This window comes from Schistocerca americana, chromosome 2 (genome assembly GCF_021461395.2).
Source record: "Schistocerca americana isolate TAMUIC-IGC-003095 chromosome 2, iqSchAmer2.1, whole genome shotgun sequence".
Taxonomy (NCBI): domain Eukaryota; kingdom Metazoa; phylum Arthropoda; class Insecta; order Orthoptera; family Acrididae; genus Schistocerca; species Schistocerca americana.
Window position 1 is genome coordinate 592,073,542 of NC_060120.1, and position 10,397 is coordinate 592,083,938.

The following is a 10,397-nucleotide window of genomic DNA, read 5'->3' on the forward strand; positions in this document are numbered from 1 at the left end:
TCTGGTTTTTCTCCATGTCATCTTTCACATTCTTAAGTGGATTAAAAAACAACTGCATAAATCCAGAGAATCATTAGCAGACATTTTGTTATCTAGATTTTGATAATCCTGATATAGTTAGATATTCATATTTTGCTGCAGTTAGGGTAGTATATGGTACCAGGTTTGCTACACATTTCCCCAAGTGAAATCCCCTGATTACCAGGCGTGCTTTAGCATTTTTCCCTGACAAATTTTGAGATGTCAAGGGTAAGGAAAGACATAAGTTGATAAAAAATGTAAGGATTTCTGCATTTCTCCCCAATGTGAGCAAAAATCTTAAGTACTAACATCAACATCTTTTGTAATGACCTGCTTTTAGATGGAGAAAGCAAGCCACATGTTATGTGCATAACATTAAGACCACTGTTGCTATTCTATTTCAATAAAATGAAACATATTTCACAACAAAAATACACATTTCCTCAGAGTTGCAACACAGATTTAAAATACTTTCACTGATTTCTGAAATAACCGCAGAAAAAAGTAGGCCTCTTGAAAGAACTGTATAAGGCATGTAAACCAACACTTGATCACCAATAAAATGTTGGTTCTGCTATGGTCATTATTGTTGTTCCACCAGCTACTGCCACAGTTTTCTTCTGCTTATCATCCATACTTTCTAATATACAAACAACTTTTGAAGTTTCAAAATGTACTGCAATAAATAAAATTTCACACTGTACAAGGTACTTGTGACGAGACAGTCACAATTCCGGAAATCCATTGCCTGCTGGCCTCTGGCCACCTATGAACACCTCTGTCCTGGGTCCACAGATAAACCATGAAAATCCACTGCACTGTGCCACACACAAACAGACCAGGCTTACAGGCCAATTGGTGAGCCTCGATCCATCAGGCAGGGCCTGCACGTTAATGAGAAATCATCAGTAGACCCAATCCATTACAGATACCTGCAGAAATGGCCTGCCATTTTGGCCCATCATGGAAATCCATTTGTTTGGCCAGCTATTCAGATGTCACAAACAATATATTGATGAAATGAAACTGTGGTGATCACTCAATGCAACAGGTAACTTGTACAAATTCTCTGAGAATCAGTACTAATGAGGATATGTAGTAACTCACCTTGAAGATGTTTGTTGAGCCACAGACAGACAAGTAGAAAAGACAATCATACTCTCACAGCTAAATTTTCGGCTAATGCTTTTGTCAGAGAATGAAAGCACACTCACATTCCCCCAATCATTCAGACACACCCCATTCACGCATGACTGCCATCTCCAGTTGCTGCATCAACAATCTTTAAGAATCAAGTCCAAACAAACCACTCCTCATGCCTCCCTGCCTCTCATCGGTAGCTGCTAGGCTAGCAGCAAGAAGTGGTGGCAGAAGTGACTGCAAGCTGAGGGGAGTTGTAAGAAGGGGAGAAGCAGTAAGAATGAGGGAGTAGGGAAGAGGCACACATACTCGTGTGATACATGAGTGATGATACATGACATCTCAGTAAACAAACCATTTTATATGCTGAGACAAAAACGAGATTTTTGGTGTTTTTTTTTTTTTTCAAGTTTCCCTGACACGTTTGAAATTCCCTGATTTCCACAACTTATGGCACCCCTGGATACAGAAAGCCAAAAGCTGCTAAAATATAGTTATGAGATGTCAAAGAAAACTCTGTCGCCTTCAACTTTAGAAAGGCAAGATGTTCAACTGGTTACAAAAAGTTTTCAGTGATTATGTTGAAAGTAGTTTGGCTGAGTTGGTTCCAGTTCACAGTATTGGAAGGGTACAGCCAAATTCATAAATATGATTAGACCCTCGTTATGTATTTTTAAAGTAAAAGCACCTCTGACCAATACAGGAGAAGACATGTGCTATAGTTACCTTATTACTTTGATAGATGAGTGGAGAAGTTGAAGTTCTGAGAATGGTAAACTGTCCCCAGAAACACACACAAAACTTTGGATTACTACATAAAATTAATGCAGGTAACTGAATACTATAGCAAGGAGGCGAATTATACATACTGTCAGCAAATTCTCTGGAACCTAGATTTGGTCTCTGTAGACAATTATCTGGATGTCAGTATCACATCTTACTTAGGCAGTTGCTGGAAACTGAAAAGAAGTTAAGACTTATGAATATCTTAAAAATAAATGTGCACCCACAAACGAAGTTGAGAATTGTAGAGATGCATAGTTGTGATGAAAGTATTGAGAACAGTATGTTTGATAATAGTCATTCAATTTTTAATTTCAGTATCAGTAATGATGAATTCAAACATGTTGAACCTAGTATCCCAGTCTTAACATGCATTGCTGCTTTCTGTTGGCACTCATTGATAAGAAAACTTAAGTGCACAGAGTGCACAGGTTTTTTAAGAAATGATAGGCCTATGAGAACTGACAAGCACTTTAATTTAATTAGACAACTAGACAGAGGCAGTCTCAAATTCTCTTGTGAATTTACTGTGACAGTAGTTGCATATATTTATTTGACTCAGAAAAAGTTGTCGGTAATTCCTTCCTTCATGAAGCTGCCGAATCAAAGAGCAGTAGCACCTGAACTCATTTTGAAAAGTTATAGTTAATGGTGTGATGTGTAACAATTGATATCCTCAACTCAAGGTACAACAAATCTGTAAGAAAATTACATGGATCACTGTAAATATTGTAATGAATAATTCTCACAAAAAGAAAAATAATAAAACTCCTATGCAGTCTCTTCAAGGCTTTAAGAAGAGGAATGCAAATTGCTTATTACTACCTTCCTCATATCACCAATGCAAAATATTTTTACTCTTTCATGCAGTGCTTAGTGATTACTGTAAAATCAAAATAAGTGCAGGATATTGTCTTGAAAATACTAAGAAACGAAATGTAGAATTTTTAGGATACAGTTTGAAAATATTATCTTTTATCAGTACATATGCTTTGCTAGTTACCTGTTATTGACCTTAAGATGGACCCATAATAAAGTGCTTTTATTCTTTAAATGCATATTGCAGCACGTAATGTTCACAGTAATAAGTGTAAAATGAAATGTAAGTGTTGCACAGTCTCTTGAAAATGCTACGAAATATAAAGTTTCATACACAGTCTAAGATAAAATTCCCTCTGGATGGTTAATAAACGTTGCTTATTACATACCATATAGTTGCACTTTCAGATATACTCAACAGCAATTATAATTTCTCTTGAATTTCAGACTGCAAAGTCCAAGCTAAATTATTGTCATATATTAACAAAAAACTGCATCTCTGTGAAAAAATTTGTTACTGATCTGATTTTTTTCCTGTAAACAACTAAGTTCAAAGAGAAGGTGGGTCACTAAATACAATTTTTCACTGCTAGATGAAGGCAAAAAGTGCAGCAATTAGGCACCGCAATCACAATTTCTTTGCAGTATTTTATGAGTGAGTAAAGAGCAGCAACAGGACTAGCAATGTCGCAGTTTATGAGGGCCACTAAGTATGGCATCACAAAGTTGTTGGCAGGCCTTATATTCTCAGAGGTGTCGGCTGATGCGTGGACATGATGAATGCAGGTCACAGCAATGTATTGGCTGTCAGATAAACTTTGCAGTTTGCTATTGTTCATCTGCTGTGCACAATTCCCCTTGCTGTACCTTTGATGTGTACTCATATCTTTTAATGTGACAACTGGTTTATACAAATGTTTTATTTCACATTTGAGCATATTTACACACAACTGGTGTCATCAAAGTTAACACACTAATAATAACAATAACAATAATATAAACTTGGGCAAATGTCATGAACTATAAGAAAATAATCCAAGACAGATACACCACATATTAAAAAAAATGCCAATAAGAATAAAAAGTTTCCAAACAGCGCAATTACAGGATAAATGTACTACATATATAAATGACTGACAAGGATACTGAGCAATTAAACAGATAATTAACATTAAATATGTGAAATAGCAATAAAATAGTTACACAGTAAGGCATATGTAAAGTTAGTAGTTAATTTATTATTCGTTCTTGTAAGAAATGTGGGTCACACACACTCTAGGAACTCATGAGCAGACTAAATTACTTTACTTTTCATCTATTTCAAAAGACTACTTTTAAATTTATTTACTGCCACTGTTTAGGCATTTGTAGGTAATTTGTTGAAGAAGACAGAACCAAGATATTTGTAACTGTTATGATTTGTTGCAAGACTAGCATATGGCACATTAATTGTATGTCCACTTCTTGTGTAATGATCATGAAGTGTCTCCTTAGGTCAAATTTACTTAGAATCTTTTTAACAAAGACAAGGTAGTTGTAAATATACAGGCTAGGCACTATCATTATATTTAGTTTCTTAAAATAATCTCAATGTGATGCATATGGACTGAGTCCTGCAATGAACCTTACAGGTTTCTTTTGTTGTTTAAACACTAATTTTGAGCCTACGGGAATACTAGAATCTGTTGGGAATGGAAGAACACAAAGCATTCGTTTAATAGAAGTTCTTTACTGACACTGAACCTCAGCTTTTACAGCGGATAGACAACATGCTGATCTGCCACTTAATTTTCCTGTGTGAGTATTCAGCTGAGCTTCGATCTACCTGAAATTCTAATAACTTGACTGTTATGTTAGCATGACTGGAAGCAATCAGACTGAATACAATGTCTTTAGTTTTACTATCATTCTTCTGCAGTACATTGGCATCAAACCAAGCACTGAGTGAAGTAGTGCACTGGTTAGCACACTGGACTCACATTAAGGAGGATGACAGTTCAAATCCATGTTTGGCCATTCTGTTTCAGGTTTTCCGTGATTTCCCTAAACCACTTCAGGCAAATGGTTCCTTTGAAACAGCACAGCCAACTTTCATCTGATTGTTCCCTGATCTGATGGGATTGATGGCCTTGTTGTTTGGCCCCTTTCCCCCAAATCAAACAACCAACTACTCAAACCAAGTTGTACATCTTTCCGTTGCCCTACCATGCTGTGTTGCATATTTTCAAGGATAGTACCACATGTGATGAGTGTTCTGTCATCTGTTTATAGCAGTGTATCACATGGCACAACTGTGGATGAATCATTTATGTAAATACTAAAAAGGAAACATTCAAGGACAGATCCTTGCGACACACCCTTTAAAAATGGAAGAAGTTCTGACATTTGATTATTTACCTTAACTAACTGTTTTTTATTGTCCAAGTAAGACAGCATTAGGCACAGAGCATTCTCTCTCACCCCGTAGTGGAAGAATTTTTTTAAAGAAAATATTATGTAAACCAATATCAAAAGCTTTCCTGAGGTCAAAAAGTGTTGCAGGTAAGATCTTTATTTTCAAAACAATTGTATATTTTTGTTTCCATGCTCTCAGCTGCTTTGGCTGTAGAAAGGATGGATCTGAAATCATGCTGCGAGGAGGTAAGTACATCATCATGTTCATAATATTGACTCATCTCTTTCTGCATGCAGTATTATATTATTTTTTACACTATGGGTATAAGGGGCATAGGTCAATAGCTATATAGAGATGATGTATCTAGTTTCTTATATACTGGTTTAACTATAGATATTTTTAAACATTGCAGATAAATACCTCCATTTAAAATTTTATTGATTATTTTAATCAATGACATGGAATCTGATTTCTGATATATTTAATAACATATTTTGAGAGGCTGTACTAATCCTCTGCTGTAGAATTACTGAGCTTAGATAGTAATTCATTGACCATCTTCCCAGTTACACAAATCCAGTAAAAGCTGTCTGTCCTCTTACTGTTCATTTCTGGAAGCAGTGTCCCTGCTTTACTCACATCCTTTAGATGCTGTCATCTGACTGAGGACTGACAAAATGTGCACTTAGAGAATCAGATGGAATTGTTGTCTGGTGTACTTAATCATCATAGTTTATTTCTGTTGTAATAATTTCCCATACAGCTTTGCATTTATTCACTGGACTCAGTATTTATGTATCATTTGTTTTGTACTTTGTTGCCTTGATTTCAGACCTGCAACTTCTTCTCACTTTCACATGCAATTCCTTGTCAGCAATATTATGCTTAGACTTATAATGATAGAGTAGCGTTATGATTCTTATTCTACGTAGATGTGGGGTGTACCACTTTTTAAGATTTAGCAGTTTGGTGCAGCAATTCTACTTCAAAATTTTCTCGTAACATTTAGGCCAACATACTTCAAATTGTTCAATTAACAGTTCTAAAAAATTATTGGTAGATACATTTGGATCTGCAGTGATTATTATATTATCCTATTCTATGAAATCTTGTTTAGCTTTAATTCATTAACTGAGATTATAATTTTCTATGTTCACTGGAAGTTTCAATCATTTTACTGTTAAAAGTTTGTCTAAGCCATAGTCCCTCTGTATTAGAAATGCATGGTTTGATTGTGCCAAATTCTGTTTTGTTTAGGATTACATGAACTGAGGTTTTCTCTGAAGTATTCAGTTACAACAGGACAGGGGTCTGGCAGGCAACAGAACAATCCAGTTATCATTTTGTGTTCATACCTGATAATGAGTCTTGCCCAATCGATCTCAAGTGCAACTTCAGTTTCTATGTCAGTGAATTTGAGTTTCTTGCCTATTGAGACAAACACATGATTTCCATTTCCATTTTGCCTATCCTTTTGACATACACTTCAGTTTTCCACAAAGAAACCTCATTACTATCAATTTCAGGTTTCAACCAGCTTTCTGTACCTAGTATTATGTGAGCTTCACTGCTTTTCATGGGGGACTTCAAACTTTGGCACTTTCTTGCAACTGCCTCAGCAGTTTACCATTATATTTTAATTCTCTCACCTGTGGGAGTCATTTATTTTGATCTTACTCTGATACTTCTGGGTTTCTTACAGCTGTCGTGATCTGGATTCAATGGAGAGTGACTAATCTAAAAAATTCTTGTGCGTACCCTACACACAGTCAGCTACTTGAGTAGCAACCTCAGATGTGTAGCACACCTGATCCATTTAGGAGGACACTAAGGTTCTCAATTCTATGCATATTTTACTTTATTTTATTTTACTATATCTTTGTCATTTACCACCCATGGCTGGACAGACTGTGTCACAAATACAATGTTTATCAACTAACATTTATACAACACCATATACAAAATTTTTATTACAAATAAAAGAAAATGTCTATGCAGTGCACAAAAACACATAGAACATAGCGGGAATGAAATATAACTAAACAGGAAAGTAAAACTTCATAGCAGCAAATGAAAATACCATAAAGCAAAATGTCACACACACAAAGTTTCATTTTGGCAAAATATGTAATTTAAGTAAAACACAAAATTAAATGTGTAGTTAACATAAGAAGAAGATTAAATTTAGACAAAATTATATATAAAACATAACAATATTTATTATTTTGTCCATTCAGTAAAACCGCTGTTGAAAAACTCTTCCAATGAATATAGTGAATGTTGTTTCAAGTCCTGAGCAATTTTTTTCCGAAATAATTCAGGTGGCAGGGATGTCACTTCTGGAGGCAGTTGATTGTACATTTTTAGGGCGACTGTTGGAAAGCTGTCTTGTGTACTTGATAGGCGACACCTTGGCACTTCAATGTTCCTCTTACAGCGAGTGTCATGATTATGTATTTCTTGTCTTATGCTAAAATTCCCTTGATTTTCTTTTATATACATGAGGCAGAAATACACATACTGGCTAAAGACAGTCATTATGCCCAGCCTGGTGAAAATAGGCTTACAGTGGTCCAGTCTTTTGCTAGAGAATATGATCCTGACGGCTCCTTTTTTTTTTTTTTTTTTTTTTTTTTTTTTTTTTTTTTTTTTTTTTTTTTTTTTTTTTTTTTTTTTTGCAACACATCTTTGCTGCCTGAGGAGTGTCCCCACAACAACAGTGCATAGCTAATGTGGCTGTGGAAGAGTGCATGGTAGACTATTGTGAGAAACTGGTCAGTTATTACCCTCTTCAGCTTCCTCAGGAGGTATATCACATGAGAAAGTTTGGGGCATACATATGCAGTGTGATCATTCATGGAGAGTTTGCTGTCAATCTTGAAGCCCAGTAGTCTGACAGTCTCCATGTTTTCTTGGTCTTCAATGTTGGTTAGACTGCATAACAAATGTTGGGTTTTTTCTTCATTGATCTTCATTTTGTTTATTACAAACCATTCTTTTATTTCTTCAAACATCAAATTTGATGCACCAAGAGCTTCTGTGGCTGTATGTCCTTTGGCAATAAGGGTGGTGTCATCTGCAAACTGCAACATTTGACTATTACAGCTCATATCATTGACATATATGTGGAATAGGAGAGGTCCTAAGACTGATCCTTGGGGCACTCCATGTTCCAGTTTTTGTTCAAGAGAAGTTGCTCCATGCACTGATACTACCTGCTTTCGGTTTTCCAAATAAGATTGGAGTGTTGATAGAACAACACCTCCTACACCATAGCATCTTAACTTGGCTGTTAGTGTTGTGTGTGAGATGCAGTCAAAGGCTTTGCTGAGGTCACAGAGTGTCAGTGCCACACTCTCTCTCTCTTCAAAACTCTGTCAAATTGTTTTTAATAAGTCCAGTGTGGCTGTCACTGTTGATCTCCCTTTGCAGAATCTGTGCTGTGTGTTTTGGAATAAGTTGTTTTCCTCAAAGTAATTCAGTACCTGGAAGTGCATCACAGACTCAGTAACTTTGGCTAGTACTGGTACCACTGAGATTGGTCTGAAGCTGGACACCTCACAAGGATCCCCCTTCTTATATATTGGTACTGTGCGTGCCAGTTTAAGGAAGTCTGGGAAGACACCAGAAGATAGACATTTGTTTATTGCTATGGCTAGTGGCTGAGCTAATTCTACAAAAATATTCTTTAGCAGTGTGCAGGACATGCCATAGATGTCTACACTTTCTGAGTGTTTGTAGGAGTTCACAATTTTTATCATGTCTTCAGGGTGTACTTCCTTCCAGTTTTGAATACTGCAACTGTCTGCATTTCTTATGTTTGCAGTTGGATCTAGGTCAGAGTGTGGAATTTCACTCACTGTCTTTTCCACTATTCCGACAAAATATTCATTGAAGTCATCAGGGCTACACGAATTTAAGCAGGAGGTAGTCTTCTTTCTGTTCTCATTTACAAGATTCCAGGCAGCTTTACAAGGATTTTGGGCCTCTTTAATGTATGTATCATTATATTTCTTTTTTGCTTCCTCTACTGCCTTCCTATAAGCTTTTTTGGCTTTTAGGTAGTTGCGGTGATGTAATTCTTTAGCTGGAATGTCTAAAGCTGATTTCATTCGGTCCTTGCACATTGTTACAATACACTTCAATTTATTGAGCTCGGTGGTGTACCATTGTTTCACATTGATAACTTTCTGCCTGCCTTGTGATTTGTCCAGAGGATTCTTCACTGGTCTTACCGGAAACATGTCATCAAATATTGCTTTTAAGGTTTGGAACAGACATAAGAAAGAATCACTGCCTACTAACTCTGCAATTTTTTGCTGCCAGTTTACACAAGATAGAGCTGCTTTGAGATCATTTAGTCTCTCTTCTTTAACAAATCTTCTTTTGAATGTGTAATTTGTGTAAGTCCACAATGCCACACTACAGCATGTTACAGAACATTCAAAGTCTCTGGTTCAGTCCTTCTCCTCGATTCAGAACCAAAGAGCCATAATCAATTCTGAACACAATGCTCAAATTGTGAGCTTTGTTGAAATTCCATACACAAGGCTGGTTTTCTAAACCTCCTGTACCTGACACTGTAATGACCTAAGTACGACCTCGATGCCCAGATGACAGGCATCATTTGCTCCAACATGTGCCACAATGTACAATTGGTTGCACCCTGTTCCCCCAGTGGCTGCCGGAATAGCATCTTCAACATGTTGAATAAGGCCCTCAGGCATACACACTGAGTACACCTGGTGTCCTTTACTATCCCTGGCTACCATTTCTTTAATGGCTACCATCATTTGCCATATATCTGAACTGTCAATGATTAATAAACCGTTACTCTTCTGCGTTTGCCCCCTCTTGACACCAGACAAAACAGGTTTCCCCAAAACAGGTGAAGTGGGTCCCACTGGCTCAGATTTAGTGAAACACAGCACCTCATACTATTTGGTTAGGTGGATCGGTACACCACCTCCATGGTCCCCATCCACTCTGTACACGATGTCTAGGCCTCTCTCTCACATGCCACTCGACATCAAGTGAGTGAACAATGACAGATATTGTACTTCCTGCAGAGGAGAAAGGATCCACAGGAGAGGACAGTACTTGAGGAACCTGTATCACAACACACAACTCTCAGGAACCCTTCCAACAGACCGATTTGCAGCAGCTGCCAATCGTTTGACAGTAGTCAGGGAGATTTCTACCTGCTTACGAACTTCAACCAACTCATCGCTTGTTTGAG